This window comes from Urocampus carinirostris, chromosome 6, assembly GCF_059441175.1.
Source record: "Urocampus carinirostris isolate Australia breed hairy pipefish chromosome 6, RoL_Ucar_1.0, whole genome shotgun sequence".
NCBI classification, from domain to species: domain Eukaryota; kingdom Metazoa; phylum Chordata; class Actinopteri; order Syngnathiformes; family Syngnathidae; genus Urocampus; species Urocampus carinirostris.
Genome location: NC_142354.1, coordinates 26,825,449 through 26,841,539, shown reverse-complemented (window position 1 = coordinate 26,841,539; position 16,091 = coordinate 26,825,449). Strand labels below are relative to the sequence as shown.

The following is a 16,091-nucleotide window of genomic DNA, read 5'->3' as shown; positions in this document are numbered from 1 at the left end:
GAACGATCGCTATTGGCTAAAGTTATTCGGAGCCTCGGATAGGCTAGAGAGCCGAAACAAACCCTGCAATTGGCCAAAAAAGATGTGTCAATCATCAGTCAAATCAATCGCTATTGGCTGAAGTTATTCGGAGGCTTGGATTGGCTAGAGGGCCAAAACAAACCCTGCAATTGGCCGAAAAAGATGACTGAATAGCAAGCTTGCTAAACTACGCCATAAAGAAACATGTTTCATTAGTCTGTATTTGTAAACATTTTACATGATTGCGTATCATTATTGAACGTGAGAACTTGGGTGAGTTATGCGGCTTTATATATCCCGGTATCTTGTTTTAGAACTATCTTGATGTTGCTGTGATGAGTTGAGTGAATTAAACTCAATTCCAAGTGTTTATTGTCATATGCACAGTAAAGTTGTGAGCGAAAATAGAAACATAGAAATGTTTGGAATTTCTTGAATCCCAAGACTTCAACCTTCCAGATGATATTTGAAATGACGCATTTAAGTGACATCGTACGGACACCGCATCCGCACGTGTCTACGACACGTATTTGCTTCTTTGCAAGCTTTGGGAATGTTAAGGGGGTAATCAGTTGGACTGAACTATCTGACTGTTTTGTCCACGTTCCCATTGTAGCGCCTTATAATCCGGTGCGCCTTATCTATGGAAGATATAGGACCAAAAACTATTTTTTGGGGGTGCGCCCTATAACCCGGTGCGCCCTATAGTGCGGAAAATACGGGACTTGCACGTGCGTCGTAAGGAGCTTGACAGAGGCTTCATCAATCGATAGTTAGACATTCTTGTACACATGGATACAGAACGAATACATGTCACCTGTACAGTTTTTGTAAATATCAAAATAATACGTATGTAAAAAAAGTATGTAGTAAAAGTTGGAGTCTCTGAAAAGGTATACTGTACAATAATGCAAAATAATTGTTAGGTTCATATAATGTACAATTATATGGATGTGAAGTAGTAGGTAAATAATCATAGTTTCGTCCAGCTCCTCTAACATTACCGACATTATTTTAATTATTTATTAATTATTTCAAGCAAAATGGTCCAGCATTGCCGGGCCGATAGAGGATTGCATTCGGCTGGTCGGGGGCTGCAGTACCTAATTTAGCCGCCAGAGGGAGTTAGAGACCCCACGAAAATAGACCACACGAAGAGGATGTTTATCGATATGGTTGGTATTTATTGGGGTGCCTTTAAACGAAAACTAGCTAAAGACACTCACGGAGGCTTGAAGTATAAGTGTGTATATTTTCACAGGAATCAATACAGCCATTTCGAAGCCTATGAGTCACATACAAATACATACTCGCGCGCACACACACGAAAAAAATCGGGATTAAGTCGAGTTTAGATTTTAATTTAACGTATTCTTAACCACAGTAACAAGGGAATACTTTAATCTATTTTCCTTCTTTCATTTGTTAGAAAACAGTAAAAAAATCCTTTGGGATACAACTAAGCTTTTCAATCATCTCAGGCACAACTGCCTAGAGGCAGCAAAAGAACAAAAACGGATCGAGTCACGAAGCCCCACCGAGACCCACCAGGAATCCAGAGTCGGGTAAAAACGGAAGCAGAGCTGTGACGTGCGTTAAGAATGCCGTGGGCGAGGCGACCATTTTGCTACCTCGAAAAAATACTTGGTGACAGGCTTGGTAAATGTGGGCATTCCAAACGTGATGATGTTTAGTTTTGACAAGAAAATTAAATATAAATTTTAAATGATTAACAAATTTACAATAAAAACAGTATTTTATTTGAGCATAATTATCTCCATTAACTTACTTTTAGAAATCAAGAGTTAGGTGACTTTCTCCTCCGTGGTAAAAAGTGGCTGAAAAAAGGCGTTCCGACCATCTTCTCAACCGCATCAAGCTTTCTTATTCCACTTTCATTTTAAATGAAACAGCTCGCCTCTTTACACTTTACACCACAGGTGTCAAACAGGCGGCCCGCGGGCCAGATCCGGCCCACTAAGGGATTGAATCCGGCCCGCGAGACAACACTCAGAGAAGCGCAAGAGAAAAACAAACTGCAGGTTGAAATATGTCAACTTGATGTTGCCAAAGAAAGGTGCCTCGAACAAAGACACTGTACTTGTATTTCTCTCTCTCTCTCTCTCCCTCTCTCTCTCTCTCTCTTTTTTTTCCCACCCCTTTTCTCCCACTCTGTCTCTTTCACTCTATGTGTCTCTCTTTTTCTCTTCCTTTGTTGCTCTTTGTCTCTTTCTCTCTCGTTGTCTTTTTAACTTCTTTTGCTCTAACTTCCTTTTTTCCTTTTCTCTTTCTCTCTTCCTACCCTTTGCGCTTTTTTTTTCTCTTTTCTCGCCTTCTGCATTTCTATTTCTCTTTGGATTTCTTTCTTCCGCTTCCTTTCTTTCCCCCTCTCTCATGACTTCTCTTTCCCCCTCTCTCTTTCTTTCTTTGTCCCACCCTCTTCTCCTTTTCCCTCCCTATTTCTCTCATTTCTTTATCTCTCTTTTTCTTTCTCTTTAATCTATCGTGTGGCCCCCGAGTTAAAATGAGTTTGACACCCCTGTTTTACACCAACCATATTGAATGGACGCACGAGATATCAAACAGTAAAAATGTCAAAGCGCGCTGGAGATGCAGTATAGAATGTTTACATACAAACTGGAAGAGGAAATGGATTTCTTCTTTGGGGTGGATGATGGGTGACCTCTCACAGCGCCACCACATGCCGGTAAAAAGGACTACAGTACTGTCCTCTATTCGGTAAAAGGTTCACACAATAGAAAATTTAACTTACAGCAATGTCGGGATATTTTTCAACGTCCCGTAAAAAATGTTCATACCTCCAGTTTTTCATAAGTCGAATGGTCGTAAGTAGGGGAGCGTCTGTATTTTTTTTAACATAAGAAAATTCTTTTTAGATTGAATATGTGAACAGAATGCGGGCCCAGGCTCAATATCCCTTGATCTGCAATACACTACTGTGAAAAACATCTGTTTTGGTATAATGCCAGTTTCATGAATTCAAGAACAAGGAACACAGTCATTCATATTTTATTTCACACCGCGATGCTTTTAAAGATGCTCGGGGAAATCTTCCTCTTCTTATCTCCAAGTCAAACATGCACTTCCGACTTAAACCTCATCAGGTTGGATGAATCCCATCTCCCCGGGCGATTCTAATATATTGAGCATCGTAAGACGTTTTCTGTTTTCTTTTTTTTTTCAAAACCATCTTAGCTGCAGCGTTGCTTTTATGACCCAGTTGTCTCTGGCAGAGCGCCTACTAGACACAAAAAAGGGTTTATCCTTCAGGCTGCCTGGCTACTGCAAACATATTTTTGTAATATTTTGATTTCTCCGTCTCACATGAATACCCAATTGTGCGCCCGAATCTCTAAACAGATTCTCTGCGACAGTCATTTTTGGCTAGGGTTTGAAACTAAGGGTTTTTTTGCGTTGCTAGGGTTTTCTGGCTAGGGTTTAAAACAAGGGCTTTAGGAACAAAACTAGGTGTTTAAAGTCTTTCGAGGGTTTCCAACTAGTTTCAGCGTTTTAACGAGTTTCAGCGGCAAACTAAGGTTTTAAACCCGTTCTTGGAATCCAGCTACAATTTGGAATGACACATTCAACTTTAAAGTAGGGATTTTTAGCGGTGCTAGGGTTTTCTAGCTAGGGTTTAGAACTCGGGCTTTGGCCACAAAACTAGGTGTTTAAAGCCTGTCGAGGCTTTCCAACTAGCGTTAAAAACTAGAGTTTCAGCAGCACACTAGGGTTTTAAACCCGTTCTTGGATTCCAGCTACAATTTGGAATTACGGTTTCAGCCCTAAAGTAGGGTTTTGTAGCGGTACTGGGGTTTTCTGCCTGGGGTTTAAAACGAGGACTTTGGCCACAAAACTCGGTGTTTTAAAGCCTTTCAAGGGTAGCCCTAAAGTAGGGTTTTAAAGTGTTACTAGGGATTTTAGCTACGGTTTACAACAAGTAAATTTTTATAGCATTCCCTGGGTTTCTAGCTGGGGTTTGGAACTATGGTTTCAAAGCCTTACTAGGATTTCAAACTAGGGTTTAAAAGTAGGGTGTCAACTCCAAACTAGGATTTAAAGCATTAATAGGGATTCTGGCTACAATTTTAAACTACACCTTCTGTTCCAAAGTAGGGTTCTAAAGCATTTTGGGGGTTTCTGACAAGGGTTTGAGCCTCCAATTCAGGTTTTACATGGCTCGTAGTGTTTATGGCAAAGTTTGGAACTAGGGTTTTGGCCCAAAACTAGGCATTTAAATCCCTTCTAGGGATTCTGGCTATGGTTTGGAACTACAGTTTCAGCGCGTAAGTAGGGTTTTAAGCGTTTTTAGGGTTTCTGGCTTGTGTTTTGGAAGAGGGTTTCAGCCTCCAACTAGGGTTTTATACAATTCCTAGTGTTTCTGGCTAAGTTTTGGGACTAGGGTTTTGGCCACAAACGAGGGTTTTCAAGCCTTTATAGGGTTTCCAACTAGAGTTTAAATCTACAGTTTCATCTCCAAAGTAGGGTTTTAATGCGTCTTTAGGGTTCCTGGCTAGGGTTTTGAACTAGAGCTTCAGTCTCCAACTAGGGTTTTTAAGCTTCGCTAGTTTTTTTTCCAAAGGTTTGGAATAAGGGTTTTGGCCTCATACAAGGGCATTAAAGGCCTTTTTAGGGTTTCCAGCTAGAGTTTAAAACTACAGTTTTATCTCTAAAGTAAGGTTTTAATGTGTGTCAGGGGTTTTGGGCTAGTGCTTCGAACTAGGGCTTTAGCCTCAAACGAGTGTTTTAAAGCGTTCCTAGTTTTTCTTAACAAGGTTTGGAACTAGGGTTTTGGCCAAATACAAGGGTTTTAAAGCCTTTCTAGGGTTTTTAACTAGGGTTCAAACTAGGGTTTCAGCCCCAAACGAGGGTTCTAAAACATTTCTGGGAATTCCAGCTATGCCCCAAAGTAGGGTTTATAAGCGTTTTAAGGGTTTCTGGCCAGAGTAAGGAACTAGGATTTTTGTCGGAAACTAGGCATTTAAATCTCTTCTAAAAAAATCCGGTTTGTAACAACAGTTTGTAACTATGGTTTCAGCCCCAAAGTACGGTTTTGAAGCGTTTTTAGGATTCCTGGCTGGTGTTCGGGACTAGGGTTTCATCCTCCAACTAGAGTTTTATTCCGTTCCTAGTGTTTCTGGCTAAAGTTTGGAACTAGGGCTTTGGCCACAAAAGACGGTTTTAAAGCCTTTCTAAGGTTTCCAAATAAAGTTTATAACTAGGGTTTTAGCTCCAAAGTAGGGTTTTGATGCATTTTTAGGGTTTCTGGCTAGGGTTTTGAACTAGGGCTTCAGCCTCCAAGTAGGGTTTTAAAGCTTTCCTAGTTTTTCTTCCTAAGGTTTGGAACTAGGGTTTTGGCCAAATACAAGGGTTTTAAAGCCTTTCTAGGGTTTTTAACTAGGGTTCAAACTAGGGTTTCAGCCCCAAACGAGGGTTCTAAAACATTTCTGGGAATTCCAGCTATGCCCCAAAGTAGGGTTTATAAGCGTTTTAAGGGTTTCTGGCCAGAGTAAGGAACTAGGATTTTTGTTGGAAACTAGGCATTTAAATCTCTTCTAAAAAAATCCGGTTTGTAACAACAGTTTGTAACTATGGTTTCAGCCCCAAAGTACGGTTTTGAAGCGTTTTTAGGATTCCTGGCTGGTGTTCGGGACTAGGGTTTCAGCCTCCAACTAGAGTTTTATTCCGTTCCTAGTGTTTCTGGCTAAAGTTTGGAACTAGGGCTTTGGCCACAAAAGACGGTTTTAAAGCCTTTCTAAGGTTTCCAAATAAAGTTTATAACTAGGGTTTTAGCTCCAAAGTAGGGTTTTGATGCATTTTTAGGGTTTCTGGCTAGGGTTTTGAACTAGGGCTTCAGCCTCCAAGTAGGGTTTTAAAGCTTTCCTAGTTTTTCTTCCTAAGGTTTGGAACTAGGGTTTTGGCCACATACAAGGGTTTTAAAGCCGTTCTAGGGTTTCCAACTAGGGTTTAAAACTAGGGCTTCAGCCCAAGCTATGGTTTTTAAATCTTTCTAGGAATTCGGTTTCAGCCCCAAAGTAGTGTTTTAAGGTATTTTAAGAGTTTCTGGCTAGGGTTTGGAACTAGGCTTTTGGCCCCAAACCTGGGTTTTAAAGCCTTTCCAGGGATTTTTGCTATGGTTTGGAACTACGGTTTAAGCCCCAATGTTAGGTTTTAACATGTTTTTAGGGTCTATGGCTGGGGTTCTGAACTAGGGTATCAGCCTCAATGTCTTTTGACTAGTGTTCTGAACTATAGTCTTAAAACACTTCTAGGATTTCCAGCGAAGGTTTAAAAGTAGTTTCACTCTCACACTAGGGTTCCAAAGCATTGCTAGGGTTCTCAACTACCGTTACAAATTTGGGGTTTGGCCCCAAATTACTTTTATAGCCTTTTCTAGGTTTCCCAGCCCCAAACAAGGGTTTTATGACTTTCTAGGGTTTCCAACTAGGGATTAGAACTAGAGTTCAGGTCCAAAATAGGGTTTTAAAGCACAACTAAGATTCTTCGGGCTAGGAATTCCAACTGAACTTTTAGCCCCAAAGAAGAGTTTTAAAGCATTTATAAAGTATGCAGCTAGGGTCTCAAACTTGGGTTTTGGCCCCAAACTAGAGTTTTTAAGCGTTCCTGGTGTTTCTGGCTAATAATTGAAATCTGGGTTTGACAACAAAGTAGGGTTTTATACACTTTTAGGATCACGTTTTGTACACTTTTTTCATGGCCCAATTCAAACACTTTTAAGCACTTTCAAAGCCAATTTACTCATTTCTACAGTAACTGGCTTCTTGGTCTCTTCACCTATGCTCTTGGGCATGATCCAGAGGGACGCATTGACGCTCCCCATGACAGAGCCATATAAACTAAAACCAGCTGTCGTTAGTCAGGGGGGAAGAAGAAATGCAACAGCAAGGCAAAGCCACCAAAGCAGGTGTGTCTGTGTCATTTCTCAGCAGACTTGACTTTTTCTTCATTTAATGCGTTTCTGTAGGTCAGTGGTTTTGCACATTTGCTTGACACACGAAAGGTCCCTGGATGAGACTGGATGAAAACACATGTTGGCCTGGAGAGAGATGGGCACGGCCAGGTTTTACTTGCCCCAGACACACCACAGGCTCCTCTGATCCTAGTGGTTAAGGGATCCAACCTACCAACCAACCAACAAACCAAAGCGTGGTCCATCGAGTCAACTGCCAGGAAACATAGCAAAATTTTCAAGCATTTAAAAGCACTTCACACAAAATTAAGCACTTTTTAAACCACGAAAACACAACATTAAAATTCAAGCATTTTCAAAGATGTCAAGCACCTGTATGAATACTGGAATTTGTTATGACGAGCTTGATGATGACATCACGATGCAGAACAAACTGCTTGAATTATATATAGTTGAGAGGTGTGTGCTCCAGCTCAAATCATTTATAAAAATAAAATAAAATAAATAAGTAAAATCCTACTGCATCTAAAATCCAAAAATCACAATTGCAAAAAAATATATCAAATCTTTTTTTGGCTCTATTCCATTAAATTATTTATTTTTAAATAAGGTTTATGTGCTAAAATAAGCTATTGTTCTGTGGTTAAACCAAATCAACAGAGGAGTAATCGGCTTTCCGAAATTTGGGCATGAAACGTTGCAATATTGTCCAAAGCCGGAAGGGCTCTCTTTTGTCTTGTTCTGTGTAGGCATAAACAATGATTGAAGTTATTATGGGAAAAAAAACTCATAGTGGTTAACTCAGGGGTTTCGTCTTCCTTAACGAGTGACATAAAAGAGAAAAAAAATGGAAAGTTGGCGATGTTGTTCTGCCCCCCAGGAAAAGTATATTTAAAATTTAAGTAGTAGTAGCATTTACCTTTCAGTTCTGTCCCCCAGATATCAAAATATTTTGAAACAACACCAGGAAGCAACGAGAGAGCGCCAAAGTTTGTTGGTGATGGAAAGTATCTTTCTCTGTTTAGCCAATCAGAATGCAGAACACAATGCACAATGAAAATTTGCAAAGCAGTGAACCAGTAATAACCGAAGGATGAAGTACCGAGGTGTCTCTGGATATACTGTATATATCAAGGTTAAGAATTTTTGTATCAAGTTTGTCCACTGACAGAACCCTACAAATTTACATCATCAAACTTTTTGGAAAAAGCACCAGGGAGCCACTAGGCAGTGCCAAAGAGCTGTGTGTGGCTCCAGAGCCGCTCGTTGCCAACCCCCAATTTAAACGTTGTCATTGAAACATGGCAACATCAACTTCAACAGCCATTTGCCTCCATAGTCTGTAAATTTCCAAGGAATATATTCTCTAGAATGTTGTTAATCGTTGGGCGGAGCACTTCGAAGACCTCCTCAATCCCACTAACACATCTTCCTCTGGGGAAGCAGAGTCGGAGGACTCTGAGTTGGGCTCTCGCATCTCTGGGGTTGAAGTCACCGAGGTGGTCAAAAAGCTCCTCGATGGCAGGGCCCCGGGGGTCGATGAGATCCGCCCGGATTTCATTAAGGCTCTGGATGTTGTGAGCGTGTCATGGTTGACACGCCTCTGCAACATCGCGTGGACATCGGGGACAGTGCCTCTGGACTGGCAGACTGGGGTGGTGGTTCCTCTATTTAAGAAGGGGGACCGGAGAGTGTGTTCCAACTACAGGGGAATCACATTTCTCAGCCTCCCTGGTAAGGTCTATTCAGGGGTACTAGAGAGGAGGGTCCGCCAGGAGATCGAATCTCGGATTCAGGAGGAACAGTGTGGTTTTTGTCCTGGCCGTGGAACACTGGACCAGCTCTACACACTCTGCAGGGTCCTTGAGGGTGCATGGGAGTTTGCCTGTACGGTCTACATGTGTTTTGTGGACCTGGAGAAGGCATTTGACCGTGTTCCTCGGGAGGCCCTGTGGGGGGTGCTTCGGGAGTATGGGGTACCGGGCTTATCCGGGCTGTGCGGTCCCTGTATGCCCGGCGCCAGAGTCTGGTCCGCATTGCTGGCAGTAAGTCGGATTCGTACCCGGTGAGGGTTGTACCCCGCCAGGGCTGCCCTTTTATGGACAGAATTTCTTGGTCGGGATGGAGTCCGGTTTGGGGGCCTCAGCATTGCGTCACAGCTTTTTGCAGATGACGTGGTACTGTTGGCTTCCTCAGGCCGTAATCTTCAGCTCTCGCTGGAGCGATTCGCAGCCGAGTGTGAAGCGGCCGTAATGAGGATTAGCACCTCCAAGTCCGAGACCATGGTACTCGGTCGGAAAAGGGTGGCATGCTCCCTCCGGGTTGGGGATGAGACTTTGCCCCAAGTCGAGGAGTTCAAGTATCTTGGGGTCTTGTTCACAAGTGAGGGTAGGATGGAACGGGAGATCGACAGAAGGGTCGGTGCAGCGTCTGCCGTCATTCGGACCCTGTACAGGTACGTCGTGGTGAAGAGGGAGCTGAGCCGAAAGGCAAAGCTCTCCATCTGCCGGGCGATCTACGTTCCTACCCTCACCTATGGTCATGAACTTTGGGTTATGACCGAAAGAACACGATCCCGGATACAGGTGGCCGAAATGAGTTTCCTCCGCAGGGTGTCTGGGTTTTCCCTTAAAGATAAGGTGAGAAGCTCAGTCATCCGGGAGGGATTTTGTGTAGAGCCACTGCTCCTCCACATCGAGAGGAGCCAGTTGAGGTGGCTCGGGCATCTGATAAGGATGCCTCCTGGACACCTCCCTCGGGAGGTGTCCCTGGCATGTGCCACCAGCAGGAGCCCCCAAGGGCGACCCAGGACACGCTGGAGAGACTATGGCCCAATCCCATTTCTCTCACTCGGCCCTGAGGACCCTCCAGTGAGGTCCCTCGATAGAGGAGTGCCCTCCGCCGGTGGAGTGCAAAGCGGAGATGGTTTGGACAAGACTTGCAAGGTTCCACCCCTGTCCAGGAGATGGCGGTAATATTAATTGGCTGTAGACCTCAGTGACGTATTGGTCTACGTCACATGTAAACAACTCGAGTCTCAACCAGTAGTGTGTCAGTTGGAGAGTTCGTGCAACGTTAAAAATGCCCGCTACTGCTGTGTTATTACCGATTGCCTGAAAGCTAATCATCTCTTCCGTGTCTCCAATCAACGGAGGAGAAATGTGCTATACTGAAGACAGCTTCGGCGCTATGTAGTGCTGATTCATCTTTACAAGGTACGTACACTCATTAAAAAAAATGACCCGTTTGGTCAAATACAGTAAGAGTTAACATACAATGCACGTTCACATAATACCCTATGTTTGTGTAGACATAAATGGCAATCTACTTATTAGTATCTTAATGCCATTTTATGACATATAGTAGGGGTCTTGAATCTGTGACATGACGAAACGTAAACAAACACAAGAACAGTCCACCTGACCCTTTAGCTGACATAATATCGTCACCAAACTTCCCTGTACGACCCAAAAACCTTAGTTCATAAGGAATTTAATTCAAAAGAGTTGTCATTGAATATAAAAAGGTCATTTCAACATTTTTTCATGATGCTTACATCACAGTTAAAGCGGTCTTTTTCTTTTCTATGCCCACATTTATGTCTAAATTGTTTGTTATCTATTGTGTTCCAGAGTGGCTGTCCCATAAGCGTGGACAGGTTGGACAGGAATGTTCCCATCCTGTGCTTATGGTTGGATGTGGAGTCAGAACTCATTCAGGACTTAAGGTTGAGCAAGGTTATGTGGGCCCTGCAGGAGCTGCTAAAGAGGGAACAGGGCCATGGCTGGAGGTCCTGATCTACGTGTACTGGCTGGTCCACGCTCTGTCCTACCGTGTGGTGTCACGGGTCTTCAGGGTTCCCTGGTCCACCGTACAAAGAATTGTCCACAGTTAATATGGAATAAATTGCCCAAAAGCCATATTTTAGGCTCTGGAAGTCAGACCCACATTTGCATTATGTGCTTTTCTGCATTACTATTCAATAAACATCTTCATTTTGAGTAACACCTTGGTGGTTTATTTCATAATGATGTGAGATACTGTGTGTGAACTATGTGACTGTTGGACAGAAAACAACTACAAATCACTCCAGCTTAAATAATAGTTTACTTACAGAAAAACAAACTCACATTGGGCCAAAATACATAATAGTAAATAAATAATGTGTCACAAATTTTAACAAAAATATACCAATATTTCCATAAAGCTGGAAACACAAACTGGAACTTCATTGAGTTCTTAATAATTTTTTTTTTCCTTTTATAAAACAAAGGGAAACATTGCAGAGATGTCACTGTTCTGGAAATTTGTCCACGAGCTTCCCAAAAAGGACGGGAACCGCTCAGTTTTGGCCACAGTTTCTTCGAGCCTTTTCTTCGCTCCGGCAGACTCCGCTTTCAAAAAGTCAAGGAGTGTATCGTGCTTCCTTTTTTTCTGGGTGATTTGGGGTTTGGCGCCCGATTAGAAGGTGCCAACGACGTGCCCGGTGGTGTGGATGGCGTGGTAGCTGTGATGGTGACCAGCTCTTCCACGGGACGTTCTTCAGTGGCCTTTAGGTTGGGTGGAAAAAACAAGAATTACTTAATGCTGATGTATTGTACAAAACAACTGTGTATAGGATGCTCAACAAGTTGATATGAGACAGGAAATTATAGGATGTGTTCTGGATAATTATTTGATAGTGAATAGATACAAAAAAATGACATGTTATTCTTATGGCTGTAAGAGCCTTCTATTGGCCAGCATCACATATGCTTTAGAATTGTCTCCACATTTGGACAACATTTTGAGAAGGTAATTAGTTTACTTAATATGTGTTTACAGAGAAGGCAGTGGCCTATGTGATAGTAATTTGTTTCAACTGTATTTCCACGTGAAATTCGGAGACATTACTCACAATGCATGATGAAAACTAATGCATTCTGATCTCACATGAAAGAATCATATTGTAAATAAAACACGACACCTGAAATTGTGTGCAGTAAACAAGGGCTTATGTCCAGAACGGTATTCTGACTGCTCCATGTAGATGTCAAAGCACGACTCGTTTAAGATAAAAACAGGGATGGGCTGAACCGTGATTTTCTGCAGTTATCCTACTTTACAGTTTGTAGCGTGAAGATTATTTTTTGGCAGCTCCCTTGGTAGATTTGTGCACTTCGTAAAGTAGCGATTTTGCAATGTTCATGTTTTAACGCGAAAATACGATTTTCTATTGCATTTACGTCCAACTAAGATATCTCAATACATTTTGTTGCAAATACATGCGTGGTTGTGGAAAACTACTTACATTTGTGCGGTTCCTTTCCGGGCATGTTTGTTGATATTGAGAATTCGCAAAGCCTTCTGGGTAGTCACTTCGCTGCCAAGGGAGGTCGAGAGCCCCCTCGGTCTTGAAGTGGCTACGACATGGTTTGAGGGCACTTCTGCCTCGGTCTTGAGAGTATCGGGACACACCCCATTTTCACGTGAACGCGCAAACCGAGTGACTAGGGCACATAGCGAGTGAAAGTGCGAAGAATGGGACTCAGCCTATATCTCTCGCTGGCTTGGGAACGCCTCGGGATCCCGTCGGATGAGCTGGAGGAGGTGTCTGGGAATAGGGACGTCTGGGCTTCCCTTTTAAGGCTGCTGTCGTAATCTAGATACTGTCGTAATCCAGATACTGAAACAATATACTTTTCCTGGGGGGGAGAACAACATCGCCAACAATATATTTTTACAAAACTACATCGCTCCCAGTTCACCATTGTAACGGGAATACTCGCTATGTATTCATTTGTCTCTAGGCACGCAAACGATTCATACGGACTGCTCCGGAAAAGCAATATTCTCTTTCCAATCTAATTATTGCTTGCACGTAAATGAAGCCAGTCGAATATTGTACTGTGACGCCTGCAACATGTAATGTGCTCCAAACTGATTACAGCCTTATCACTGGTTGTGTTTACGGTACGTCATCATGGTCAAATTATCATTTATCATATTAAATTATGTATACTATTATTATTATATAATATCATTATTATTTCATATATCATGTTATTATATAATATATATTATATTATATTCACTTATGTCTTATAGTCAAAGCCAAAATACCGTATATTGCAGACTATAGGGCGCACCTAAAAACCTCGAATTAGCCAGAAATTTCAAAGTGCGCATTATAACCTGGTGGCAGGATACTGTAGTCATAATTGTGTGTAATACACGAGGTTTCATGCTTTACTACTATATTTAAGCAACGATTGATCAATCAATAATCATCCTTGGCCCGTATAACAATACATTTTATACAACGGGATTCGATACCAGATTGTAGCGGTGAAGCTCCTGATACCCTAAACAGGAGACCACGCTGATATACTAAAAGGCATTAATTATCTCATTATCACGCTATTTTTACTGCCAGAAACTGATTTGCATAGTGCATTTTGTTCTGCATTTAGACAGTTAAACAGCGTATCAACTTCTTCACCTGTACGTCAATAACGCTGCAAAAGACAGAAACAGAAAACAGAGTATTTCAACCAAATAATAAACAAGCTCTATTACATGAATCTTTTTCTGTACACATTAAACCACAATGTTATTACTGCACAGGTTAAGAAGTGGAGAGACGGTTAAACTTTTAGAATTCAAAACAAAATGTACTATGCACAACGGGTTCGATTCCTGTTGCGATTTTATTCAGCGACACTTACTGTCCAATCTGTTGCACTATTGCAGTATATGTCATGAGTGTTGATGGCGGATGGACATTCCCAAAATCCGAGACCAGACTGAGTATTCGGACTTCGAAAAAATACTGCTGGAGAGAAGCAATGCAGTTGAGGACATTTAGTTATAAAATACAGAGTGCACTCAGGACTAGTCGATGGGAACACCCTCCTACCAAGATATTAGCTAGGAGTGCGCTCCCTCCAAAATGCCAGGAAGAATGTTTCAGCTCCAGTCTTATAGGGGAAGGGGTGTGGATTTGCAAAGTGAAACATGAAACATGGAACTCTAACAAGTACCTCTGTGATCTCACATTACAAGGCAAAAAAAAAAAGGATAACTCCTTCTACAAGACGAAACACTGAGACATTAAAGGTTTTATGATAAGATGAGGGCGGAATACCATTGCTGGGAAAGTACTGATAAGAAAGGATACAGCGAGTAAACACTCTAATATGTGGATAAACATGATCATCACATCATTGCTTTATAAAAAAAGCAATGATGTGATGATCAAACAATAAACTTACTACAGCTGGAAAACTCATGTTATGTTGACAACATACTCCGTAACCTATTTTAACAATCTATCGGTGTATAAAGAGCCCAACAATTATACGCGTATAGCTCTCACTGTAGTCTCAACTGTATGTGGCTAATAATCCCAAATAAGAAAAATATTTGACTATTTTTGGTAGTTTGCCTTATAATCCGGTGTGCCTTATAGCGCAGAAACTACGGTATTTTGATTTGATTTCAAAAGTGTTGCGGGAGCAGCCACAAGAAAGCCACTTTTCTCCTCACCGCAAAGGTCGACAAGCAAAGACTGAAGCACACTTTAATGAAGATCCTCCGTTGGCCGAGATATAGCAATTAGAGTGGGCGCCGGCCGAGGGACGGAGCGTCCCTAGGGAGCTGCCGCGGGGAACTCCCACTCAGCCATTAATTTTTGAAGCGCCCTGACCGACTTGAATTATTCAATGAGTCAGTGGTCCCGTGCAGGTAAGAAGCTCCCTGCTGGGTTTGCTCCTCAGGCCAAAGTCCTCATGAGTTACATTGCATGGGACAGCTGCAGCAGCAAGAGCTCTGCCGACTGTGAGAACATATAGGAATTTTCCAGTTTATTTCAAAATCTGTATTGTTCACTTATTTTTTCAAACTTTTTCATTAAAATAATTTTTGAGCGGGCTAACATACTAAACAATCTTGGAAAAAGCTAAATCCTTAAAACAAAATAAAAACAATGTACTGTGTATAAAAGGAAGAAAATAATGTATGTACATTTAGATTTTTTTTCTGTTAAGATGTATTAAAAGTCTCTGAGCACAGGGATTTTCTGAATATATATGGAAAAACATAATTTTCTTAACTCGTTAAACAAACTTAAAACTCTCAGTGAAATTGTTGTACAAGAATAGTTTGGTTTTGGGGTGGGGATTAACACAATACTGTCATGTCCAGCATGGTCGCCATGGTGACAGGCTGGCCCCGCCCCCTGGGCACCAGCTGAAGCAGATCAGCTAACTTACGGGTGTGCTACTTAAGGGTGGGTTGTGGGTTTTGCGGGTGCTGGCTCATGCATTTTCTGCTTGCATTTTCTGTCTGCATCTCCCGTTCTGTTTTGCTCTGTCCTGTTTTGTTTGAGTCGGAAGAAACCTGTGTTTGCACGTTTTTGTTAAAGCCTGTTTGTTCTCTCTTGTCCCTGAGTTTTGGGCGACTTTTATTTTGGTAAATAAAAGTTTTGAACGTCAACACAATTGATTTCTCCCTTTCTGCCTCCTGCCTCCGTTCTGGTCCGGTCCCCTCATGACAAATACTACATATTTTTTCTGTCAAACAAGAAAGAACTTCTACGTTAATAATCTACATTTAAAGTTTTGGGGGGGATAAGTGATAATATCTGTAGAGCAAATAAGCCCAGCACAAAAATTACTACCACGTTCCTCTTTTTCCCCATGTTATTTTTCTTTCTTTTCCACAAACAAAAACAGAACAGTTACGTTGCCCAGTTCAAATAACTCAGAACTTTGGAATGGAAGAAACGACTGCGCCCCCTTTTGCACAGTTCCCAGACGCACCAATTCGCCATCTGCTGTAATGAAATCTGATAACATGAAGTTTTGAATGCAATTAAAACGTCCAAGGCGATGTATGATAAAATAATGTCCTCACTGTCTGAATTATGTTGATTGGAGGGACATTCTCAAGTACAGAACATTAAGCAAACTTCTCACTTCTTTGGCTTTCTAACAAGTTTAGAAATTTCAAACACCATCATCCAATACTGGTGATATCAGATATATGAGACCATGCCCAAAGAGGCATGATCTGGCCGAGCATCACTGATCAATATGAAAAAAATTGGCTGAACGATACCTCACCCTCTTTTTTTATCTGC

General features: G+C 41.8%; 1 long non-coding RNA gene across 1 annotated transcript; it reads left to right on the top strand.

The window, feature by feature from the left end:
- Positions 1–10,006: 10,006 nt before the first annotated feature.
- Positions 10,007–10,977, top strand: LOC148364426 (uncharacterized). The gene is made up of 2 exons (XR_015850633.1): positions 10,007–10,185; positions 10,603–10,977. It is a non-coding gene; the product is annotated as an uncharacterized LOC148364426 (long non-coding RNA).
- The last annotated feature ends 5,114 nt before the right edge of the window (positions 10,978–16,091 follow it).